At 42.2% G+C, this 26798-nt stretch overlaps 1 protein-coding gene across 3 annotated transcripts in view; it reads left to right on the top strand.

Annotated features, from left to right (window-relative positions):
* The window catches only part of LOC105468872 (malic enzyme 3), a 223741-nt gene that overhangs the window by 70151 nt on the left and 126792 nt on the right, over positions 1-26798 (top strand). The gene's annotated exons all lie outside the window — the stretch shown is intronic.

The following is a 26798-nucleotide window of genomic DNA, read 5'->3' as shown; positions in this document are numbered from 1 at the left end:
AGTATCAGAGGCATTTCCACTCTTGCCATCCCTGCTTTGGGGCTGGGATTATTTTCTCACTGCAGGCAGGAAAAATCCTTTGAAATTTGACATTTGGAGAGCACACTTTGGTTTTTTTGTTGTTTGTGTTTTTTGTATTGTTCTTTGAAAAAGGGTCTTGCTCTGTCAGTGGTGCAATCACAGCTCACTACAGCGTTGACCTCTCGGGCTCAAGTGATCCTCCCATCTCAGCCTTCCAAGTAGCTGGGACTACAAGCGTGCATCACCACACCTGGCTGATTTTTTTATTATTATTTTGTAGAGACGGGGTCTTTTTATGTTGCCCAGGCTGGTCTCAAACTCCTAGGTTCAAGTACTCCACGCACCTTGGCCTCCCAAAGTGCTGGGATTACAGGTGTGAGTCATTATGTCCAGCCAGGAGACCAACTTTGGATAAGAACTTAAATGTCTCTTCAGTGTACTTGTATTTTATGAAGAGGTGAATATATGGGGGTAGAGAGCAAAGGAGAAAAATCTCTAAGGAATGCAATATTTTTATTAAATGTTACACATTTGTAAAAATATTTAAATCATAATACTCAGTATTGGTGAAAATGTAGTAAGACAGCTACTTATGTACTGATAGTAGAGTTTAAAATAGCTCCACCTTTCTAAAAGTGATTTGACAATATGCCTAAAGATACTTAAAATTGTTGATATCTCTCTAGAATGTAAGATTTATGAAGGCAGGGATATCTTGTCTGTTTTTTTTTACTTTGTTTCCTTATTACTGTATCGTCAGTTTATAATGGTGTCCAACACCTAGTGGGTGCTTATTAAATATTTGTTGAATGAATGAATGAGTCATCAGTCTCTTAAGTACACTTACAGTTCAATCTAAAGAAAAATCAGAAACAAAAAGTTTTGTGCTCATTACAGCACAATTCATAATTGTTGAAGTTTGGAAACAATTACATAAAACAGGAATTATTAGATAGAGCATGCTGTGTTTTTCTGTTTTTTAATAACATTTTAGGCTGAAGTTTTAGTATGTGGGAAAATGCTAATCATAACATTTTTAGTGGGGAAAAAAGAGAATAACATTTTATACTTAGTATGATCTCAAGTTTGTTTAAATAAAATCTTTTGAAGCATAGAAAAAAGATTGGAAGAAAATAGAACAAAACAAAATGATACAGTGGCTATCTCTGGGTGATGAAAATAAGATGTGTTTTTGTTTTGTTTTGTTTTGTGTTTTTGTGGTTTTGTTTTTTTTTTTTTTTTTTTAGACAGAGTCTTGCTCTGTTGCCCAGGCTGGAGTGCCGTGGCGTGATCTCGGCTCACTGCAAGCTCCACCTCCCGGGTTCCCACCATTCTCCTGCCTCAGCCTCCTGAGTAGCTGGGATTACAGGCACCCGCCACCATTTTTTTAGTAGAGACAGGGTTTTTGTATTTTTAGTAGAGACAGGGTTTCACCATGTTAGCCAGGATGGTCTCGATCTCCTGACCTTGTGATCTGCCTGCCTTGGCCTCCCAAAGTGCTGGGATTACAGGCATGAGCCACCACGCCCGGCCAAGATGTGGTTATTTTTTTTCCAACTTTTCTGTGTGTAATAAGCATATATTACTTTCAAACTTGGGAGAAAATGTATCAGAAAATTCCTACTGAACTTAGGGAGATGGAGGCCGGGCTTGTGATCCAGTTCTGCAACTTACTGGTTGTATGTTGAGGTTCTGGAGCCTTTGTGGGGCTCTTATGATACATGTGAAAGTATTGTTTTACAAAATATTAAACATGAAACCCAAGTACGAAATGATAGCTGTTGCTGTCCTTACTACTCTTGCAGCAAGTGACAGCTTTTGAGAAAGTATCCAAAGCATCATGAGATCCTTTTATGACAGGTGTTAAAATTCCAACAGGTTGCGAATGACTTTGTCAGTTCCTGGAGGAGGAGCCTACAGTTTCATGTGGTACAGTGCCTGGCATGTTGCAGGCAGTAGCTAACTTTTACTATGTGAGTGAAGGAGGGTGGAGGAAATCATGGGTCTTCCACATTCATTTGTCAGGGTAACAGTGAACTATTACCCTGGCATACAGAAATGAGTCATTTTCCTGGCAGTGAGCCGAGGCCACAGTCATCTCCATGAAGCTTCTTTGTTCTCTTTTCATACGCAGTCATGCTGAAACCTTGTAACCCTATGCAGAGGGGTCTGCATTTCACCAGGTTAATAGATAAGGGAGCTGAGGCCCATGGAAGGTTAAATAACTGGCCCATGGTCACACACTTAGTAACTCATGGAGCCAGGACTCAAATGCAGTGTGTTTGACGCCTGAGTTCTGTGCTGTCCCCCATCACTGTGCCCCTTTCTGGAGGAGGGACTAGGTGGTATATTCCCCAAATCTTGCTGAATTTGGGGGTTCCTGGGATATTCCAGATTGAGCTGTTTTAATTTCTTCTGTTGTTGCTAGTCAGAAACAGGGGAAACTTGGCATCTCTAAATCTGAGTGGGAATTGGGTAAAGTGCTCCTTTTTGCTGGCTTAAGTAGTAACCCTTAGATAAATGGTTTAATCTCAGATCTGGAGACCCACCTAATCACATCCAGCAATTGTCTATGAAAACCTTGCCTTCCCACAGGTTACAATGAGATTCCCAAACACTGTCTCTATGTTTACCTAATTAAGCTCACACTTCTCTCCCCTCAGATGTAGTAATGAAGTCACTGTGGCTAGAGAAACATGGGTTTTGTGAAGTGCTCCTTGACCTTTGCTTCCTTGAAGATGGATTCCATTTACATTATTCTTCCAAGTGGTATTTTGTCAGCAAAGCTCAATAGTCATTTGAGTTTAAATAGGGTATTTTTCCCCCTCAAGGCCTAAGAAACTGGCTTTGAGCAAGTGGTGAGAGCTGAGTTATTGGGAGCTTTGTGAACGAATTGACTGGTGCTTTAGAAAAAAAAGCAGCAGCCTGAATGTTATAACCCAGGGACATTCTTGTTTAAGTGATTGAATTCCCAACACACCTGCCCATCATTGTCATCGTGTTCATGTCTGTAATGCTAGAGTAAGTTAGTGGAGAAGCTGGACTAGCTGGAGCAATTAGAACAAAGAATGTGTTGGCTGGGCGCGGTGGCTCACGCCTGAATTCCCAGCACTTTGGGAGGCCGAAGTCAGCGGATCATGAGGTCAGGAGATCGAGACCATCCTGGCTAACATGGTGAAACTCTGTCTCTACTAAAAATACAAAAATAAAATTAGCCGGGCATGGTGGCGGGCGCCTGTAGTCCCAGCTCCTCAGGAGGCTGAGGCAGGAGAATGGCATGAACCCGGGAGGCGAAGCTTGCAGTGAGCCAAGATCGTGCCACTGCACTCCAGTCTGGGTGACAGAGCGAGACTCCGTCAAAAAAAAAAAAAAAAAAAAAAAGTCCCAGTTCCCAGGTGGTGCCTTTTATCTCCTGGACCAGACAGGCTTGGACTTCATGTGCGATTTTCTTCATAGGAAGTGCATTAGTTTGCTCAGGCTCCCATAACAGAACACTACAGACTGGGTGGCTACACTACAGGCCTCTGTTTTCCTGACATTATATTCTCACAGTTCTGGACTCTAGATGTCTGATAAGGTTTGGCTGTGTCCCCACCCAAATCTCATCTGGAATTCCCACGTGTAGTGGGGGGGACCTAGTGGGAGGTAACTGAATCACGGGAGCAGGTCTTTCTCATGCTGTTCTCGTGATAGCAAGTCAGTCTCACGAAATCTGATGGTTTTAAAAAAGGGGAGTTTCCCCCACAAGCTCTTTTTGCCTGTTGTTATCCACATAAAATGTGACTCGCTCCTCCTTGTCTTCTACCATGACTGTGAGGCTTCCCCAGCCATGTGGAACTGTAAGTCCATTAAACCTCTTTCTTTTGTAAATTGCCCAGTCTCAGGTATATCCTTATCAGCAGCAGGAGAACAGAGTAATACAATCTCCAAGATCAAGATACTGACAGGTTTGGTTTCTCCTGAAGCCTCTCTCCTTGGCTTGCAGATGGCCACCTTCCTGCTGTGACCTCACATGGTCCTTGTCCCTCTGTCTGTGTTGTCTGTGTTCTAATCGCCTCTTGCTATGACACCCATTATATTGGATTTAGGTTTACTCTAACAACCCCATTTTAATGCATCTGCCTTTTTAAATGACTTATCTCTAAATACAGTCACATTGTGAGGTACTAGGGGCAAGCACTTCATCTCATGAATTTTGGGAGGACCCAATTCAGCCCATAACAGGGGCCTGTGGAGAATCCAGATAAAGTAGTATTGCCATATTCCAGACCCTAAGGGCTGATGTCAGCAACTCCTCCAGAGCTATGGCAGCTAATCTGACCCCTACAAAAGGAAAAATATCTTATTGACCCATAGGATTCCAGCATAAACGCCAAAGCAGTGCTTAGGAACATAAATGGGACCAGCTCTAGCCCCCTAGGTTTGAAACATCCAAGGCTTGCATGTCTTCTGCCTTCCCCACGCCGCCCAACACACAAGAAGGAACCTTGTCTTGTTTTCTCTTTCTCTGAAATGTACCTTGACTCTATCTTTTCACCTCTACTCCATTTGCACTGGTAGAGCATCTTCTTCCTTCACATGGACTGTGGCAGCAGCCTTATCACTGCCTCACAGGGCTAGTGGGCTCATCAAAGGGAAAACTGGAAAAATCCTTGCCTGCTTGACGGCCTTCACCATTGCCTTCAGTATTATTAGCTGTTGCTTAGCATGGCACAGGAGGCCATGCTTTAAAACCTTTAAAACCTGGCTGTGTTGCCCTTCAGTGGCTCCCCACTGCCTCCAAAGTAATGTAATTAACAAAGCATTCAGGACCCATGTCATTCTGGTCCGACCTACCCCTCCAGCTTCCCTGCCTGATGCACAGTTGTCCTATCAGCCTCACCTCCCAGATAGCACAGCACTCAAATCTCCTCTGCCTTGAGGTGCTCTGTGGCTGGTGCCTCCATGCCTGTCCTACTTCCCTTCTCCCACCTCCAGCTTTGAAGAACTGTCCAAAATTAAAGCCTAATTGAAAAGGTACTCTTCTGTGAAGCCTTCCCCACTGCTCCTCCCAGCCCGCAGGGAGAACTATTCTCTCCCTTCTCTGCAGTCCCATAGCATGTGACACATTTCTGTGTCTGTGCTTATCATCTTGAATTGTATCACTTTCTTAACCTTGCTTTCTCACTGGGATGTGAGCTCCTTAACAAAGGCACTCTCTCTTTCTCATGTCTGTATCTTCAGTGCCACAGTTAGCCCCACATAGTAGATGCTGGGTAGGTAGGTGCAGCATAAGTAGATAGATGAAGTCATGGAAGCCTCTGCAGGACCATGCTGCTGTGGGATTGTTGGGTTGTCTAATAACGTCCTTTGCAAACTTGAGTTACAGTCTCCCCTTTGATACTGTCTATGACCAACCCATCTGTGGCAACGCTTTAGTCCTCCATGGGCCAACTCTCTTGCCTGGTTTGGGAGAGTCAGCAGAAGAGATATAAAGTGCTGAATAAGTTATATTAAAATTAGATGTGAGAAAACAGAGCTGGAGATAGAGGCTAAAAACACCACTCACCTCAAAAGTCCCCACATCCCATCACTGTGATGTAGGGCAGTGCACACTTAAAAACACCAGGACATGCAGGTGTCAGGCAGCAGCTGTTGGAGCTCTGGTCCAAAGAGAACATGTGGATATTTACAAGCAGGCCCCTTATTTGTGTCATGCTTCATCAGAATGAGATGCAGAAATGTTTTCCAATAGTGGTCAAACACAGAAGCCGTACATGTACTTGCCCATCACAGAAAACATCCCAGTTGGAAGAGACCTAAGGCGGGGGGAAAAGTCTAGCCCAATAGATTTTTCAAATAGTTCTCTTGGTCACAGAATCTTTTATTAAAACAAAATCTCAAATAGAGAGACCAATGTCTAAGGCAGATTAATATCATAAAAGCTGGGTTAAACCACAGTTGGGGAAGTAAGACAGGCCTCTGTTTTCCTGACATGCCTTTTCCCACTCCCCACTTGACACCTCTGTAGAATCTCTGAGGATACGCTAGAGTCTTAATGTCCTTGGTTGGCATCTCCTAATCAAGTTGAGGACTGATATTCATTCATTCATTCATTCATTCATTCATCATTCATTCATATATTCTCTCTCTTTCTTTCTCCCTCTCCCTCCCACAACCCCACCCCCATTTATTTAGCTCCTACTACAAGCCAGGCACTAAGGTAAAAATAAATAAGACATAGTACCTGCCCTGAGGAAACCTAAGAGTTTAAATGGGGAGACAGACTTGTAAACAAACACTTGCAGTAAATCTGATAAATATTTTTAGAGCTCTAGGGCTGTGCAGGTGGCAGCAAGTTTACCAAGAAAGGAAAGGGCAATTGATTCTCCAGTCTGCACCCAAAATGAGGTTGCCTGGATTCCCAGGCCAATGAGATTTCTTCCCCACCCTGCTGCTGCTAAAGGAATAAAAGAGGAAGCTTTTCTATTAAGGGCCTTCCAGCTCAGCCGTTATCCCCAGTGGTGCAGAGTGCATGGAGCAGACCCTGGGAGGTGAGGGAGGGCAGGGGGAGGAAATCTCTCTCCAGCATTGGGGACACACAGCTGCCACCTTACAATGAGCAGGGCCAGCGCCTCAGCCCAACTCTTTTGTCTCAGGCTCTGGGGAGTTAGGAAAGGCATTGTGCCCAGAGATCTTTAAATAATGTTGTCACTCATGAGTAAACCTTAGGGAAACCCAGGCTTTCTTTCACTAGAAATGAATTGAGCCCATTAATAGGGGAAAGGGCCCTCCCCTGCCCTTCATACTTTAGTGGATGGACAGGCTATGGAGCGAGTTAGGCCTCTGCATTCAGTAGCCGCGTTCCAAGGCTCCACTTGAGGCGGCAGTTTTTCCTCCACAGCCTGAGTCCTGAAACAATGGCTCACCCTGCAGCTTGCTGTGTTGCCCTTTCTGCTCTAGTGAGCCAAAAGTATTGGGGTTGAAATATGGCATTTTCTATGGGGTCTCCTTTGACTTAGGAGCCTTGGTAGGACATGAATTTAGTCACCTTTCCATAGTTTCCTCAGCACATCATCTGTATTTGTGTGAGCCTGAGATAGGCCCCACTTAGAGTGTGAGAGCCTCTGACAATTAGTTAAGTAATTAATGTGTGTTAGCAAACAGCTTTTTATATTACTTGTTATATTATTATTACTTGTTATAGTACTTTGAGAGAACTTAAGAACAGAAGGGGACTAATGGATATTAAAGGTGTATTGTTGCCAGGCTTTCTACACTATGATACTGCCAATTAATTGTGAAACTGTTTGTCTCTCTCTCCCTCTGGTCTATAGGCTCCAGGAGGGCAAGACTGTGCCTGTCTTGTACATGCCACAGCTTAGCTCCTAGCACAATGCCTGGCACATAGTAAGGCATACAATTAATATGATGCATAAACATACAAATGACTTTGTATGATCTTCTGGTGATCTTGTGGAATTAGTATTATTAGCCCATTTTACAGATGAGAAAATTGAGGTTCTAAGAAGTTGAGTAACTTGCTTAAGGCCACACATCCAGGCATTAACTGAGACAGTATTAATCCAGGACTTTCAAACAGAACCCTTATTTATACTTGAGCCAGAAGGCACTCATTTTTGGCAGTGAAAAGAAAAAAGAAGGAAATCCTTTATTTTCTGTTGTTCTAAGAGTAACTCAATTTGTGTTCTGTTATCTTACTAAATGAGAGAGACCGGTTATTCTCCCTTAATTACAGTAATTTTATGTCCTACCAGGTTTCTCTCTAGCTAGGTGGGGAGGATGCTTGCTAACACAAACCATGAATGACAACTTTTTCCACTGTCTTTCTTTTGAAGTGTGATTCTAACTGGAAGAATAAAAACATTTGGGGGAAATGAGGAAGGTGTGGGCTACAGTAGTCATGAAGGGCTTTATTCCAGGGGTAAGACTTGAGTTAGGCCTCAGGGATGAGTAAGATTTACCCAGAGGGTTGCACATCACAGCGATCGTGTGAGCACAGCATGGTGGGGCCATGAGGAAAGCGAAGAGACCCACCCATCTGGAACAATGACAATCACATCTCGGCCCTGCTTAAAAGTCCACCCCTAAGCCACAAGGCTCCCCAGCTGGACACCAAAGCTCTCCTTGACCTGTGCCTGCCTGCATCATGCCCGCCCAGGCCTGATGAAAATGGTCTCAGGGAAAGACCTCCTCCTTTACCACTGGTCCTCTGGGAGTCTGCAGAGCAGCCATTCTGAAGCAAACTGCACTGGCCTCAAGCCGCGTGCCTCCTGGGCCTCCGCATTTTTGTGCCTACTGATTCTTCTACTTGGATGCTTTTCTCCTCCTTTGCTCATCAGCAGAACTTCTACTTGATCTCAGCTCAGCTAAGACCTCCTTTGCAAAACCTTTCCATCTACCTCCTTTGTAACCCTAAGCAGTTAGTCCCATTCTTCACACTCTTGACTCATTCTTTATTTGCATCTATTTCTCTGTCAGACATTCAGATCTGCACATCCTTGCCACTTCCATTCTCCACCCCATTTTACTTGGCTTTTAGGAACACTTTTCTGTTATATCTTCAGTTATTTTCACAAGTTCTATCCAACTCTGTGTATCAACTAAAACCTACCCTTACCCTGAGTGACTGCTTCATCCAAACCCCTCTCTTATGGAGGTTATCGTTTCACTCTTCAACTCCCAAGTCAGGACACAGCTAGGTATCCTTTCTTTCCCTAAAACCATTTTCAGAGCTGTATTCCCCCATCCTCTTATTTAGAAAAACAGCCACCACCACAACAAAATCTGTTTTTCTACTTCTATTTGAAGAGTTGTGCCATTTAGAGATATTGACCTTTTGTCCTTTTCATCACTGTCATTTGCCACCTTTCAATTATTCAGGACTTTGGCACCAGCTTATAGACCTTCTCCACCCAGTCTTGCCATCACCCTGGGTGACTTCAGCATCAATATGTTGGCTCCTCCAACACCCTAGTCTTGACTAACTGGAATACCTTTCCTCAGCTTCTCCCAGATGGACCTTGGCATCTTGTGAAATTCCACCATGTCAGAAATCAGTGATTCTAACAACACACTGTCGACCAGAGATGCTGCTGGGTCAGCTATGCCCTCAGACCCCGCCACAGTCTCCAATCCTACTCAGCCCTCCACTTTACATTTTCCCATTCACTTACTCCAGCCATTGCTCCTATCCACTAACCTAATCCAACCCAGCTTGGGTTCCATAGGCCATCATTCCCACTTTTCCTGACAACACCATAAACTGTTTGCTCCTATACCTGTGAGGATTCCATCCCATAAGCATTTAAACATGCTCATATATCTCCACCTTAAACTACCCCCTTTAGTAGCCAAGCTTTTTGAAAAAGTTTTGTGCATTTGCTGTTTCCATTTTGTCACAACTTTCCTCAAACCACTCCAGTATAACTCCATCAACTCTTCACTGGGTTACGGAGAACCTCACTTTTCCAAATCCAGTAGATGATTTTCAGTCATCCAAATGATTTGACCTTTCAGAGCAACTCAGCAGTGTTGGTCACGCCTTCCTTCCTGAAACACATCCTCCTTTGTAACCTGGTGACAACCCATCTTATCGTTCTTCTTCTTCCTGTCCACTGTTCCATCTCAGTCTCCTCCTTTATCCAGCCTTCAAAAGCTGGAGCTTCTCAAAGCTCAGGCCAGGCTCTGTTTTTGATCTAAGCTCTCTCCATAGAGTAACACATACATCCCCATTACGGTTTCAATTGCCATCTTTTTGTTCACCATTTTCAACTTATTTCTTTACCCTCTAAGACCCAGACTTATAGATATGCAACTGTCCACTGACACCTCCAGATAAATGTCTCAAAGGAAAACTCAATGTATATAAAGTAAAACTTGAGATGCGCTCCTCTCCTTCCACTCCCACCCAAAACCAGTCCTGGTCCTCACATTAGTGTCGCGTTTCAGTGAACCCCACAGCCATTCACCCAGTTGTGATGGCAGTGATCCTTGACCCCTTTTCCTCACTCGACCCCCAAATCTCATCTATCACCAGATCCTGTGCATTTTTCCCCGCATGTATCTCTTATCCTCCTTCTCTCCATCTGCATTCCACCATCCTAGCACAAGCTACCATTGCTTCTTAACTGGACCATTGCAGGAAACTCCTAATTTATCAGCACATTCTTGGACTCTTCCAAAAATTCTCCTCACTGCAGCCAAAATGATCTTTTCTAAAGAACACAGATTTAATTATGCCTCTTCTGTTCAAAAATTTCAGTAGTTTCTCATTGCCCTGTGGCTGAAAACCTAAGTCCTCAGCAAAGTCACCAGCACACTGCACTGTCTTGGTCCTGTCTGTGCACCTTCCCTTTTCCAAGCATTGAACGAGGTGTTTCTTTGCCTAGAAAGTTGCTCAACCCCACCCCCACCTCGAGCACCACCACTTGACCTAATTAACTTTTTTGTTGTTTTGTTTGAAGATATTTTATTAGTCTTTATCACAGTTTTTTTTTCACTGTGGTGAGAACATTTGCCATGAGCTCTACCCTCTTAACAGATTTTTAAGTGTATAATATAGTATTGTTATCTGTAGACACAATGTTATATAGCAGATCTCTAGAACTTCATTTTTCATAACTGAAATTGTATACCCATTGATTAGAAACTTCCCATTTCCTCCTACCCCTAATCCCTGGAAACCATTTTATTATTTGCTTCTATGAGTAGGATTATTTTAGATATCTCATATAAGTGGAATCATGCAGTATTTGTCCTTCTGTGACTGCATCATTGCGTTTAGCACAATGTCCTCAAGATTCATCCATATTGTTGTATATTGCAGGCATTCCATATTTTTAAGGCTGAATAATATTCCATTTTATGTATAAGCCCTTTTTTCCTCCATTTATCTGTCAAGGGACATTTAGATCCTTTCCACATCTTGGCTGTTGTGAATAGTGCTAATATCTCTTTGAGATCTTGATTTTAATTATTCTGGTTAAATACTCAGAAGTGGCATTGCTGGATCATATGGTAGTTCCATTTTTAATTTTTCAAGGAACCTCCATACTGTTTTCCATGGTGGTTACTACCATTTTACACTCCTATCAACAGTGTACAAGGGTTTCATTTTTTCCATAGCCTCACCAACACTTGTTACCTTTTGTTTTGATAATATCCGCTCTAACAGAGGTGAGGTAATATCACGTTGTGATTTTAATTTGCATTTCCTAATGATTAGTGATGTTGAGCATCTTTTCATGTACCTGTTGGATATTTGCGTCTTCTCTGGGAACATGTCTATTCAGGTCCTTAGCCCATTTTATAATCAGGTTATTGGGTGGGGGGGTTGCCATTGAGTTGTAAGAGTTCCTTATATATTTTGGAAATTAACCCCTTATCAAATATATGATTTCCAAATACTTTTTCCCATTCTGTAAGGTTGCATTTTCATGCTGTGAATTGTTTTCTTTGCTGTGCAGAGGCATTTTAGTTTGATAGAATCCCACTTCTTTATTTTTACTGTTTTTGCCTGTGCTTTTGATATTGTATCTATAAAATCATTGCCAAGTCCAATGTCATAAAGTTTTTCCCCTATGTTTACTTCTAGGAATTTTGTAGTTTCAGGTCTTACATTTTAAGTCTGTAATCCATTTTTGAATATAAGATAAGGGTTAATTTCATTATTTTACATGTGGATATACAGTTTTCTCAATACCATTGTTGAAGACAATTAACTCTTTATTTATCTGTCATATCTCATTTTGGATATTGCTTCCTCAGAGAAGTCTCTTCTAATCACATACCATTCCCAACACAAAAAAATGACATCAGGACTCCTGGAGTTCCTTATGTCCTTTAATAGCATCCTCTGCACCTGCTTTGTAGTATTTCTTTGAATGAATTAATTAATTGGGTGATTATTTATTTAATAGCTGTCTTTACTATTAGAAAATGAACCTTTGTTTTTCCCAGCTAACAACCACTGCCAGACATACTTCATTATACAAAGTAGGTGCTCTACAAATTTTTGAGGAATGAATAGCATCATTTTGTTTGATGACCATTTTTGTTTGAATGACAAATCACTACAGCTTGTATTAGGTTGGTGCAAAAGTAATTGCAGTTTTTGCATTACTTTTAATGGCAAAACCCACAATTACTTTTGCATCAACCTAATATCTTCTGTGTCAACTCCCCCTAATGGAATGTGAGATTTAGGCTTCATCATCTTTCTTTCCACCTATACCTAGCACTATGTATTTCACACAGTCTGTGCTCATTAAATGAAAGAGGGAATGAATGAATGAATGAATGAATGAATGAATGAATGAATGAATGATTAGGCTGAGCAAGCAGGGTGGGTCTGATGGTGGATAGCTCAAAAGAGACAGATAACCCTTTCTAAGATCCTTATCTGTAAGCCTTGGGTTATCTGGTTTGCATTAACTTTCAGCCATAAAAATGCTTTAGAAATTTGTTCCCAATAAAAAGCCAGCCTCTGATCTTGGTTTCTCACCAAGTTTTAACTGCCACTAATGCCCAGATACTTAACTGGAAGCTTCTGTTCGTCGTCTTTTTTTTTTTTTTCTTACTGTGGAAAATACAGAGAAAGCCTTTTGTTTCAGACTGGGCCTCTGTGTTGTCTGTAGGTGAAGCAACTGATTTTCTCTCTGTTATAAAGTTAGCCAGTGACAGGACTCCTGTGGGGTTTTCAACTAGGGTAAAGAGATCTCACTACAACAGTGTCGGATCAGTGCCATCATTGTACTTTAGCACTATGCAGTTTTTATATTTTAAGGCAATAACATTAATAGATAATTACATTAAGTAGCAGTATTTTTCCTTCTTGTCATTGCTACTCATTTAAAAAGACCTATCTTTACTAATAAGTCAGCACTTATCCACTCCCCTTAGGAAATGCTCCAAATTGAATTTCTATTGAGATATTTCCCAAGGACAAGGTTGTTACCTCTACTCCTGCATGTGTGTTAAGGATTAGCATTTGTACAGAACTTTTATCTTTCTTCTGGTGCAGTTTCTCATAATCACCAGGGGTGCAGGCAAAAAGCCCTGGAATCAACATTTACAGGTAGGGGCCAAGGACTTGGATTTTAACCCACCAACTAAGGTGCTCCTGATGCACACTGAATTTTTAATTTTAAATGTAAGTTTGAATCAATGTCTTCTTCATCCTCTAATCCACTATACTGATTAGCAGATGGGCACAGAAGGCCATTCCCAACAGAGGAACTACCACATGCACACAAAGAGCTATGAAAATGCCTGCTTCTTCTGGGAACGGTATCGTTTGCTATATTAAAGCCCACCTGTGGAAGAGTGGCTGGTGGCAAAGCCAAAAATGATGCACAGCTTATGAAGAGCCTTGCAGGCTTTGCTAAAGATGTTTTGAGTTAGCAAGAAAATGATCAGATTTGGTTTTTGGAAAATGGCAGTCTGGCAGAAGTTCTAAAATGTGTATTCCAGGGGCAGAACAGTGGGAGTGAAGACTAGAATTCAGGAGTTGCAGGATTTTAGTTTAATAACAGACAAGGTGTGATTTCAATATTGGAAAGAACAGGGATTATGAGGAGGATGGATAACAGAGGAGGAAATTAGAACTATGCAGGAGAGAGAAAATCACTGAACTTATTAATGACTTGACTGCATACATAGGTTGAGTGGTGAGGAATCCAGGGTGACTCTCCAGTTTTCACTGGGTTACTGGGTAGCTGGTGGTACCATCGTTGAGTAGGGAATGCAGGAGTGCTTAAGATGAGTTTGGTTTGGGGCATGTGGTGTTTGACATGCCTCTGAGACATGTATGTGAGGATGGCCAGCAAGCAGATAAATGTATGCATCTGGAATTAAAATGATTCTGAGGCCATAATGCAAAGCATTGCTCTTGCTTGCCATCAACTTTTTGCCCAAACTGCTTCACTAAAACGCAATAGTTGACATTAATTTAGTGAGTCCTTTCTAAGCATCAGGTACTCTGTTGCACACTTTACACACATTATGAGTTATTTTTTTCTCCTAGGAGAGAAAACTGAAACTTGAAAAGTTAAAATATACCTACCTAGGCCATGCACCTAGTAAGGGTCAGAGTTGACATTCAAACGTTGGCAGTCTGATCCATCACTCATAATCATTATCCTATGCTACAGTATTCCTCAAAATGTTTAAATCACAACCCATCATTAAAAGTACACTTTATACCACAAGCTAGTACACACACATACATATTACACATGGATGCATGTGTATATACACACATACATATGCAATTAAGCCAAAGTTTAGCAAAACAGTACTTTTATTAAATGTGAGGCAACCTGATATTTTCTACTTAAGTCTATATTATTTTTTTAGATGTTGGTTTCTCCTTACTATTTCACAGCCAGAGTTGGATTGAGTTTGACAAACACTGCTGTATTTTATTCTCCTGGGGAGAATATTTCACTTCAACTCCCAGACTTTGTCATTCCCACCTTTTGGAAGAGAACATTTAAATGTTGTTGTGTGCTTCCCCCTTTTCCTCTAGAGAAGGTATCCAAGGTTAAAAGCTGGGATATTGTGGGATAAGGCTGACCAGGAAACACCTACTTTGGTAGACTGATCAAATCTTGTCTCTAGTGTGGCTGACAAAGGTGGTTGCAAAATGTCCAAAATCACAACAAAGAATGCAGTGCTTAAAATTTGTGCAAAATAATGATTATTTTACACAAATGGACTTCAGTGGCCAGTATGGATGGCAGTGGTCAGAGGCACACACACCTGGGTTTACATTCCAGCTCTACTACTTATTAACTGTATAATCTTGGGTAGGTTTCCTATTTCGTAGGGATATGGCAGAAGAACAAAACTGAAATAGTGCCTTAGTTCATTCTATACCTACCACAAGAGTATTTGATAGTAAGACTGAAGAATAGTGTTAATATCTTTATTAATTTAAGTTATAAAATACAGACCCACAAATTGAGCATTCATCTATAAAAACAAATTAAAATTTCCACACTATTCAATGATGACCCAATCAATCATTCAGTCATGTATTTAGTCAATCAGCATTAATTTAGAATAAGCTATTAGTAGGTAATTAAAAAGAGACTTTAAATATTGACTTTACTTACCACAAGATATAGGTTTTAGAAGAACCTGGTAGCCAAATGGCACTAAATGTAGTCTCAGGCATGCCGTCATTTATTTTGAGGCATTTGGAGGAGAGGTCACTCTGCAGGTCTCTGTGAACGTCAACATCACTTCCTTCAGGGTCGACAATGTCAATCTAGAACAGCAGAGCCACACTTACAGGAATTCCAACGACCTTTCCAGAAACCGAGAATGGAAAAGAGCAATTTGACAAGGTGCATGTAGCCCCTAAACATATAGATTCTAGAGCTAATCATGTTCATGAAATGAGAAAAATATTTTTAAAGATTCTCAAATTCATAAGTGCAAGAATTAGATTCTATCTCAGAAAGGGACAAAGAAAACACCTCAATGTTGATTGTATCAGCTAAGCACTGGAAAGAAGGAAAACTCAAAATTTGAAGTTCCAAGGGTTCCATATTTTCATTTCACTTTCTTTTAATATAAGTCTAATAAAAAATGGAAATGCCATTCAAAAAGCATTCCCAGTAGTTGAACTTCTAACTTGAAATCCAGTCACCTGTGAGTTTCTCTATTAATTTTAGATCTGCATTAAGTCACTATCACCAGCTAAAATTTATCAACCACCTATCCTTAAATTCCAAATAAGTGGTACCCAAACTGTGATTATTAAGGAAAATGAATAGAATGGATTGAGGATAGAGATTAAAGGAGGAGGAATAAACAGGGCAAGAAATTCTAAGGACATCCCTAGGCTGCTGTGCCTCTCAGAAACACCAGGTTCATGAATCGGTTGTTCTCCACAGTACTCAGCATCTAGTAATGACCTGGTCACAGCTGTGTTTAGTGAGTGCCTCAGATGTGCCAGCCAGTAGCCAGACACATGATACTCAGGGAGCTTGGCTATTACAATCTTCAGTCCCTCACTGAGGACACTGAGAACAGAGAGAGAACTTTAGAAAGTTCCTCGTGATCACATGGCCAGTTGGAGCAGAGACACTATTTGAAGCCAGGAACACCACCTTCAAGGCCTGATCTCCCTTCTCTGTGGCCCACTGCAGTTTGGACCTGCACACCTGAACTCTAGTAAATGTACCACTTGTGCTATTCTGCTGAGCATTGAGCCTGCTGGGCACTAACCCAGCCTACATAATTTGAAATTAATTCTGAAATATGAAAGAGTATAAAGAATACTGGTTCAAATGGAAAGATCATTAGACCGAAACTCAGTGAAGTCAGGGGCTACATATATTTAGTCTCTTAATGTATATCTAATGCCTAGTACATACCTGCTACTCAAAACATACTTGTTAAATGAATATTTCATTTAATATGAATGAATTAATGAGCCAACAAGGTGAAATAGAACTCCAAATTCAAGTCTCATTTCTGGAACTTGCTAGGGCCATGATTTTAGGCAAATCATCGAATTCTCTTAGCCTCAACTTTCCTATCTGCAAAATGGGAATGATACTTTCACAGCTACCACATAGGGCAGTGGTTCTAATGAGTAGCAAAGTTTCAGAACTACTATCATAGCAAATAAAACTGCTTTGTAGACCCTAACAAAGCAGTGAAGTGTAAACAGTTGTTATAAACTCAGTCCAAAATGGCCTCTGGATTTTGGAACTCCTGCTTCTTGGTGTCAAGACAGAGAGGGTGACTGATCGCTGTGATCTCCTGTGCACCACAGTGGTCCACGTTCTTCAGGGAAAAATGACTTCCTTCCTGGTTCACCTGATTAGGTGGCAGAGTTGAGACTGAAGCCCAGGAGAATGAGGATTTGGTTCATATTAGGGCTGGAACAGGTTAACAGCCTTCTGCTAGACAATTGCCCTGTCAGATGAGCTTGTCCTTGGTTGTCTCGTGTCCAGTTCTGGCACCCTGCCCATTTATTCGCACGCATCAGAAGTGCATGTACAGTGCCTATTCTGAGACCCTCCCAAAGTGTGTCTGTTTGTTTTCTTCCTTCTGGTCATAGTTCATCTTTTGACCCAGTCTTCCCAAGCTGAGCCCATCAAAGTGCTGTTGTGTTGCTGCAGGAAAGAGGCTACTTCCCTTGTTCTCAGCTGCTTCCCTGCCTGTAACCTTCCTCTGCTATTACCCTGTTGAGGTCCAGCTGACTCAGAGGGCCATTAGGGTGCCAAGAACAATATTATTTAAATTTTAAATAATAGTCTCTTGGGAGGAGAGGGTCATGAAACATTCAGACTAACAGGGAATTTTGCCAAGAGAGTGATTCATAATCTTTCCAATTATCCACCTCTGTTCCCTTGTTCAGTCGGGATGGACAAAATCTTAAAGTCACCAAGTATTTCAGGAGTAGATACGGAATTTCTCTTGAAGAGAAATGGAATCCCTTCCATGCTGGTTCTTATCCAACAACTTTGCAAAAACTAGTCTTTCAATAGCAAAACAATTGAAATAGCCATTATTCTCGCATGTATTTGTATGGCATTTACTAGCCACACACCCTTGACAAGTCATTGACCCATCTAAGCCTCAGTATATTCTCCTATAAATGGGGATAATAAAACCAGCCTGTCTAGGATCAAATGACGTAAGCCATATAAGAGCATTTTAGAAACAATGAAGCAGTAAAAATATGCAAGAAATTATGTATCATTGGCAAAGATATTGGGCAAGGCATATAGACACTTGTGTAATGAATTTTATTTTTATAAAGCACTTAAGTAAATAACATAGAATATAAAAATGAGCTCTTTTTTTAAAAAGTTATGATTCCTTTCACTTCCCCAGGAATGGGAAATTCTTCATTTTGGTTAATATGCTGCAGGAGGCACCAACTTAATACCAACACTGTGCCAAGTGGGGTTTTAGGAGCTGTGTGAGGAAAGTAGTGGTAAGGCACCCAGCACGGAGGAGGCAACCGACATTTGTTGAACAAACAAGTGAATGAATAAACAGGCTACAGAACTTTCACTCTTCCATGGAGGAAGACAGTGTTTAGGAAAGCAGCCTGAACCTCCAGAAATCCAAGGTTGGGATTGGCAGTCTTCTCATTCTCATTCAGCAGGGTACTGTGAGGACCCTAGCAGGTATGTGCATGTGGCCCCAAGGCCCTCCTCAGCTTTGCTTTTCTTATCCCCTATCTGTGCAATCTCTTTGGCAATGACCTGGATCAAAATGGACTCAGTGCTGTCTGAGTAACCTTGTTTCTCTAAATGATATTGGGTAATTTGCTTGTGTCCTAAAGCACAGTTGTGTCCATTGAAGGTAAAAACAGGCTTTAGAATGGGAACAGGGGAGGGGGAAATCCTGCCCAAAGAGTGGTGGGATAAGAAGCTTTCCATCCTACTTCTTCCACAGCAGGAATCCAGGGGACTTGGCTGATTATTTGAAAGGAAAGATGGCAGAATTAGGTTTGGAGCATAATGAGCTTAACGTTCAGGTAAAGAAAAGATGCAGCCTAGCAGTTTCCAAATCTGAATAGAATCAGAGCCAACTAAGGGAATTTAAAAAGATATACGTTCTCTGATTCCCCAGCATAACTATCAGTTTCTGGGGATGCTTTCAAGTGCTTCTGATGGTTTATCTGCCAGGCTGGGGCCCTTAGTCTACCAGGCAGAACCAAATGTGAGCCCTGAATGAAGAAGCACACAGCAAGAAATGTAGCTGAGGGGGACTTCAGGCTGGGCCCACGCTGAGGGGCACACAGCAGTGGTGCGGCAAACCAGAGAGGACAGAAAGGCTCTTACCAGTATCTCCAGGAAGGGCACATAAAGGAAGGAAATGGGACCAGCAAATAAGTCAGTACTTCAGGGGACAGTGCAAGAGCTGATCTGCCCTGAGCTTGCTCAGGCAGGCAGCACATGGAAGAAGTGGTTCTCCTGAGCCCCACTCTGAGATTTCAGCTGCAGAACGCCCCAGGAGGGTAGGGTGAATGGAAGCAGAGTGGACAGGAGAGGCTGGGTGCTGGGGATGGACACTGTTCCTCTCTCTACCTTGGCCTCCCCTCACCTCCAAAGGTTTGAAGTGCACCGAGGCAGAGGGGAGGCGGCAGTGCATGTTACTATCATTAAGATGTGTGTGGCAGCTTCTCTTGGCCTCCTCTCTTTAGTTACCTCCTGTCACCTCCTCCAAAAAGCCTTGGTTACCCTCCTCCCCCATCCACTTTCCTCTAAGCTTCTCACAGAGAATTAATTATATCCTCTCCTTTATTTTTAAGGAACAAATAATGATATTAGCTACCTACCACTCACTGAGTACTTTGTGCTGGAGACTTCACATATCTGATTACATATAATCATCATAAATTAGCATTTGAGGCAGGTATTATTATTCCAGCTTTGTCGATGAGCAAACTGCTGTTAAAGAGTTAAACGATATGCCCAATGTCACAAAGCTAGAAGTTGCAGACTTTCAGACCCAGAACTGCCTGATTCCAAAGCCCAGCTCTTACTCACAATTTCACAATCCACTTTATGAACCACTAAGGGCCCTCTACACCAACTTTCTTGATAAAGTGGAACTCACAGACTTTCATTCATTTGTTCATTTATTTAACACATGCTATAAAGTACCTATGTACTAGCATTTTGTTGGGGTTGCAAAAATGAATAAGACCAAGTCATGGCCCTGTCTTCACGGAGAACAGACTCATGAATAGATAGTTGCAAGGCAATATGTTGAAGCCTGTAGAGGTGTGCATGAAGCTCTGAGGGAGCGTGAGTGACTGCATCCAACCTGGTGGGGAGCACATGATCCACTTCATCTCTGTCTCCTCTAAAAGGCAACCAAGGCCTCTCAGAAATGATTGCCAACAGTCCCAAGTTTATTCTTACCTCAGAGAAAGGGGCAATGATGCTACATTAGTTATTACTATCACTGTTAATACCTTTAATATTTATATTCCAAATCACTTCCTTGCACATTATCCTTGCTGAATCATCTACATCTCTGTGAAGTAGATGAGGTACATATTATTCCCATTTCCCAAACAGGTAAAACCAAGGTCTATAGAAATAACTCCCTTTCGTAATGTGACAAAAGGGTAAGAACATTAGCTAAAGTGGACCCTCTACATCTTTGCCACATTTATCCTAGAAACTTGGAACCAGAAGCTTACCTGGGATGGAGGTGACAGCAAGCATGGGGAGTTGACCCCGGAGCACATTTTTCAAAGGGTTTTATCTCCGATGGCTGTTTAATGCATTGGCCCAACAGTTATTAGAAGCATATTTTTAAAATGTTAGAAGAAGCTGTATGAAGACCTTGAGATATGTTTTAAGGGCAGAGAGTGATGCCTTTTTACTATGACTGCTTCACGTGCACTGAAAGCAGGCTGTGTCCATACCCACACCTTGCTGCATCTGAGAACAAGTTGGCCCCTGCCCAGGCTAGACACCCTGTCAGGGTTGCATGCTGCCAGTGTTCACAGAAAATGGAGTGAACAGCCTTGGAACTTTCAGATACCTTCACATGGAAGGCTTTTTAAAGTGGTACCTCCTTTGAAACTCAGAGGCTTATAAAGAAAACTTCATCAGCAGCTGTTTCACAGAGTTTTATTGACTTTACAAACTTTCCCGCCCCTTCCTTTTAAGAGCGACTATGAGAAAGTTGACGTACTGAGTCTTGTCTCAGGTTACAGGAGCAAGCCTCCACATGGGAAGCCTTGCAGTTGTCTGGACTGCTGTGACTTATGACTCTTCTGTAGTCATATGTCACATAGGAGCTCTGCCAGAAAAAGAGCTCTGGCTGGCATCAGGCCAGTGCCCCTCTGGGACAAAGCTTCCAGAGGAAGGAGCAGGCAGCAATCTTTGCTGATCTGCAAACTCCACTGGTGATACCCAGGTGAACAGAGCTTGGAGTGGATCTCCAGCAAACTGCAGGAGACCTACAGAAGAGGAGCCTGAGTGTTAGAAGAAAAATAAACAAACAGAAAGCAAAGACAACAACAACATCAACAAAAAAGACCCCCACCAACAAATACCCCATCCAAAGGTCATCAGCCTCAAAGATCAAAGGTAGATAAATCCATGAAGATGAGGAAAAACCAGGGCAAAAAGCTGAAAATTCCAAATGCCAAAATGCCTCTTCTCCTCCAAATGGTCTCAACACCTCTCCAGCTAGGGCACAAAACTGGATGAAGAAAGAGATTGACGAATTGACAGAAGTAGGCTTCAGAAGGTGGGTAATAACAAACACCTCTGAGCTAAAGGTATGTTCTAACCCAAAGGAAAGAAGCTAAGAACTTTGATAAAATGTTCCAGGACCTGCTAACTAGAATAACCGGTTTAGAGAGGAATATAAATGACCTGACGGAGCTGGAAAACACAGCATGAGAACTTCAAAAACCACATGATTATCTAATCGATGCAGAAAAGGCCTTCAATAAAATTCAACATCCTTTTATGTTAAAAACACTCAATAAACTAGGTATTGATGGAACATATCTCAAAATAAGAGCTATTTATGACAAACCCATAGCCAATATCATACCGAATGGGCAAAACCTGGAAGCATTCCCTTTGAAAACTGACACAAGACAAGGATGGTCTCTCTCACCACTCCTATTCAACGTAGTATTAGAAGTTCTGGCCAGGGCAATCAGACAAGAGAAAGAAATAAAGTATATTCAGATAAGAAGACAGGAAGTCAAATTGTCTCTGTTTGCAGATGACATGATTCTATATTTAGAACACTTCAGTGTGTCAGACCAAAAGCTCCTTGAGCTGATAAGCAACTTTAGCAAAGTCTCAGGATCCAAAATCAATGTGCAAAAATCACAAGCATTCATATACACCAAAAAAAATAAAGACCCAAAACTATAAAATATAAAAATGTAAAACCCAAAACCATAAAAACCCTAGAAGAAAACCTAGGCAATACCATTCAGGACATAGGCATGGGCAAAGACTTTATGACTAAAACACCAAAAGCAATTGCAACAAAAGTCAGAATTGACAAATGGGATCTAATTAAACTAAAGAGCTTCTGGACAGCAAAAGAAACTGGCATCAGAGTGAATAGGCAACCTACAGAATGGGAGGAAATTTTTGCAATTTATCCATCTGACCAAGGTTTAATATCCAGAATCTACAAGGAACTTAAACAAAATTACAAGAGAAAAACTACCAACCCCATTAAAAAGTGGGCAAAGGATATGAACAGACACTTCTCAAAAGAAGACATCTATGCGGCCAACAAACATATAAGAAAAAGCTAAACATCACTGATCATTAGAGAAATGCAAATCATCTCTATAAGATATCATCTCATGCCAGTCAGAATGGCAACTATTAAAATGTCAGGAAACAATAGATGATGGAGAGGCTATGGAGAAACAGGAACACTTTTACACTGTTGGTGGGATTGTAAATTAGTTCAACCGTTGTGGAAGACAGTGTGGCAATTCCTCAAGGATCTAGAACCAGAAATATCATTTGACCCAGCAATCCCATTACTGGTATATACCCAAAGGTATATAAATCATTCTACTATAAAGACACATGAACACATATGTTTATGGTAGCACCATTTACAATAGCAAAGGCATGGAGCCAACCCAAATGCTCATCAGTGATAGACTGGATAAAGAAAATGTGGTAGATATATATGATGGAATACTGTGCAGCCATAAAAAAATGAGATCACATCCTTTGCAGAGACATGGATGAAGCTGGAAGCCATCATCCTTAGCAAACTAACACAGGAACAGTAAACCAAACACCGCATGTTCTCCCTCATAAGTGGGAGTTGAACAATGAGAACACATGGACACAGGGAGGGGAACGACATACACCAAGGCCTGTTGGGTGGTGGGAGGCAAGGGGAGGGAGAGCATTAGGAGAAATACCTAATGCATCAGGGCTTGAAGCCTAGATGATGGGTTGATAGGTGCAGCAAACAACCATGGCACATGTATACCTATGTAACAAACCTACATGTATCCCAGAGGTTTAAAAAAAAAAAAAAAAATCCCTTTAGTTATTTTGTCCAGCGCTGCCTGCAAATAAGAGCCTTCATACACCAGGTTGTAGACTATTTCAGAGCTTTACTGGATGCAACAAAACCCATCTGTGACATGTACTAGTTGTTTCCGGTATATACCCACGAGGGCTTCTGGGAAGAAAGATTCATTCTTTGTTCCACCTGTTATAGGAATTCCTGTCCCTTGGATTTTATTTGATTCTATTTTACATTCAGTCATTTTGTGTTAAGTTGTTTCCTCATCCTTGACTTTTAAAATCACTCACTGTGAAAGTTGTGCTGCCTCTTCTGAAGTTTCCCCTTAGCCTCACATCATTAATCTTCCCTTCTCTGGAGGAGCTGGGCTGGCCAGAATGAGGATCCCAAGCTCCTCTGAAGGCCTCTCCTGCCTGCTGCCTCCTAGGTGTGGTCACAGGCCCTTAGGGCTCTTCCCTGCCAAGCTCCCGCCTTTCCCTTGCATGACATTCATCTCTAACTCCTATTTACCCTGCCCTCCCCAGCCTACTCCACACAACAAACCGTCACTCTGCATCAAGGTGGATCAGGGTGTCTCCACCACGTGGCCAGAGCCGGACCCAAAGTCAGGATTCTGAGTCCGCAGTTCCCATGCTTTCCATTAGGCCAGGCTGGGAGTGATCCCAAGTGTGGGAAAGATCTGCACTGTCCAATACAGTATGTGACTCTTTATATTTAAATTAATTAAAATTGAAGGAAATACAAAATTCAATTTCTCAGTTGTACTGGCCACATTTCAAGTGCTCAATAGCCACAGTGTGGTATAGTGAGGGCAGGCTGCCATAAACTAGTTATAGGAATGGCTCACCTAGAGCCTACAGAGAACTGGAACTTTCTATATCTTTCCACTGCTGGTTCCACAGGATCTAAAATAGGACCAAGCACACAGAAGACACTTAATACTTTTTTGTTGAAGAAATGAATGAATCCATCCATCCACTTATTTATTGAATACTTATCCTGTATCAGTTACTGTGTGAGGCAAAAGGAACATGCAGTTCATTGAGACAGAGTCCCTGACCTCAAAAAACTTACTGTCTTGCAGGGAAAAGAGTCAGGAAGGGACTCTGAAGTGCAATTGCCAAATTGCTTATAACCTTTAACCTAAAAAGATTTAAAACTGCAATACGCACAGCCTTTTAAAAACTTTTTAAAACCCCATCTTTGAATTCACAGAATTTTAACATTCTCCTTTGACACAATGACCCAAGTAAAGGCAGCAGAGTCAGAGAAGTCAAGTGATTTCTCTAGTATCACACAGCCAGGGGAAGAACTGAATGTAGAACCTTTGTTGTCCAGTTCCCTTCCCACTCCCCCATGCTGGCTGTGTGAGCACAGCACCTCCATGTACTGGCTGAATCCCATGGAAGGAAAATTGAATCTTATCTCCCAACCAGAACAAGAACTTCTATGTATGTCACACATGGAAGGTTGAAGGCAGTCCAGCCCATGGCATCAGAGCCCAATCTTTGAGATTTAGGCTGATTTAGGGTTGGTTCTGGGCAGTAATGAGCAGCGTATCCTCCACTCCCCTCTTAGGAATTTATGATGTGTTTCTGGATCTGTAACATTGCACCTGATCACAGAAATATTTCTGTAAGGAAGGCCATTCTCAGGTCTGTGTCTGCGGAGACTTCCCAATGCTGTGTTTCTAAGATCCCCATATATCCATCTCAGGAGTGTGCTCAGGGGCCCTCATAAAGCTGGGGTTCAGTGCAGAGAACAGCAGCCTCAGTAATCCCACTTCCTGTCTCCAACCAGAATCCACATCACCCTAACCCATAAAAATCCCAAACAAATAAAGTCAAGAAGGAATATGCCCAAGAAGGAGGAAATGCCTTCTGGTCCCCTAATAGCTCATCAGCTTAAATTGTACAATCTCAGAGCTAATTGCCCACAGCCCTACCCTCTATGCTGCCATGGTTGATTGATGGAGGAAGCCAGTTATAGCATAAACAGTCAGTTCAGAGCATGACGTAATGATGTATGGAACAGAAAACATTTACTGTTATACAGTGTCTGCTAATCCTTCCTTCCAGTAACGATGCTGGTAAAAGGAAACATGGCTGTGTGTGTGCCGTGGGCCAAGTGCATGAACTCAGAGGTGCAGGCATACCTGTCTGCAGATGGGCTGACTGATCTGAGGCAAATACAGAGGAATGCTCAACAGTAGCTGAAATCTAAGATACCTGACTCTGTAGGTAAAAAAGTCACATCCCTAATAAAAAAAAACCCAATTCAGTCAACAACTTTTACAATCTTTCAAGTCTTGAAGCTGTTGATTAGCTCAGAGGAAAGACTCAGAACTTTGGAAATATTTAGGCCTGGGTTCTACTCCTGGTTTTCCCACCAGCTTGCTGTGTGACCTTGGGCAAGTTACTTACCCCTCTAACCTCAGTTTCCTAGTCCACAAAGTGGGGATAATAATCATCATGCCTTCCTGCCAAAGTCAGAGGATGAGAGTGTAAAGTATCTGTCTCAGTGCCTGACCCAACCTAGTGGGTGTCCAATAAAAGGTCATCATTGTTATTATGGATGATGATAATATTATTTGCAATAACCTTGCATTAGCTTCTTCAAAGCATCTGCCTCCCCACCACCCTGAGTTTATTATCTAGTGGTTACAACTCAAGAAATCAAATAGGAGACACATTACATGTGCTAAACTGTGTGACACTGACTCTGAGAGAAGGGGGAGAGCTGTGTGGAACGGTGGAGGCAGGGAGGCCTCCTGGAGGTTGCAGATGGTTGACTGTGGATTGGAAGCAGGGGAGGAGGAAGCAGTCAGAGAATGGGGAACAGGGGTGCTGGTGTGAGTCAAAGCACAACAGCCAGAATGCGTGTGGGGAGAACACATAGGGCCGCAAAGGCCGGCATGGTGGCTGAGCCCATGGACAAGCAGTTACGTTGTGATGTGGTGATGTCACTTCAGCCCCTGGCTTGCAGCCCCTTCTGCCAGACTAGCTCTGGACCATCCTTCAAGGCTCCTCTCCAGCATCTGCTCATGAGTTCTGTTATGCCACCCTGTACCGTGAACACAGTACTAATAGTAATAAGGAGAACTGCTGGTGTTCACTGAGCACTTCCTATGTGCCAATATCTGTGCTAAGCATGTTACCTGCATTATTTCATTTAATCCCACAACACATGAAATGGGCAGCACTTCATTTAATAAGTGAGAGAAGCAGCTTGCCCAAGGCAGAGGCCCAGGATTGCTATTGTATGTTAACCCACATGTCTCCTCTAGTAGACGCTTGAGGGCAGTGACCAGGACCTGTTCTGTTCAACAATCCCTGGTGTCTAACATGGCAGACCTGGCCTAAAGTAGGAGCTCATGGATGTTTGTTGAATGAACGAGAAGATATTGTCAGGTACACAGTAGGACTCCGGGTCTAGGGGCACTAGGCAGATCACAAAGCAGTACTGGGAGACTGAACCCTGGAGAAACTCAGACATAAGGAATGGGCACTGGGAAGCCCGGACATCTGAACAGCAGGAGGCTGGAACAGAAGCACCATCTAAGGGGCTTGCTGCCTTTGCGCCCTGCCATTTGATGGTGGGAGCTATTGAAATATCCTCTCTCCGATGCCAGTAAATTTCATCCTGGTAACTTGGGCAGGGCCAAGCCCATGGGTAGAGTTCAGTAGCTGAACCAGTAATGATCATTCTAAAAGCTGATGAAATAGGTAAAGTCAGGAGTGATAGTTAAA

This window comes from Macaca nemestrina, chromosome 12 (assembly GCF_043159975.1).
Source record: "Macaca nemestrina isolate mMacNem1 chromosome 12, mMacNem.hap1, whole genome shotgun sequence".
NCBI classification, from domain to species: Eukaryota; Metazoa; Chordata; class Mammalia; order Primates; family Cercopithecidae; genus Macaca; species Macaca nemestrina.
This window is presented reverse-complemented; position numbering and strand designations above follow the sequence as displayed.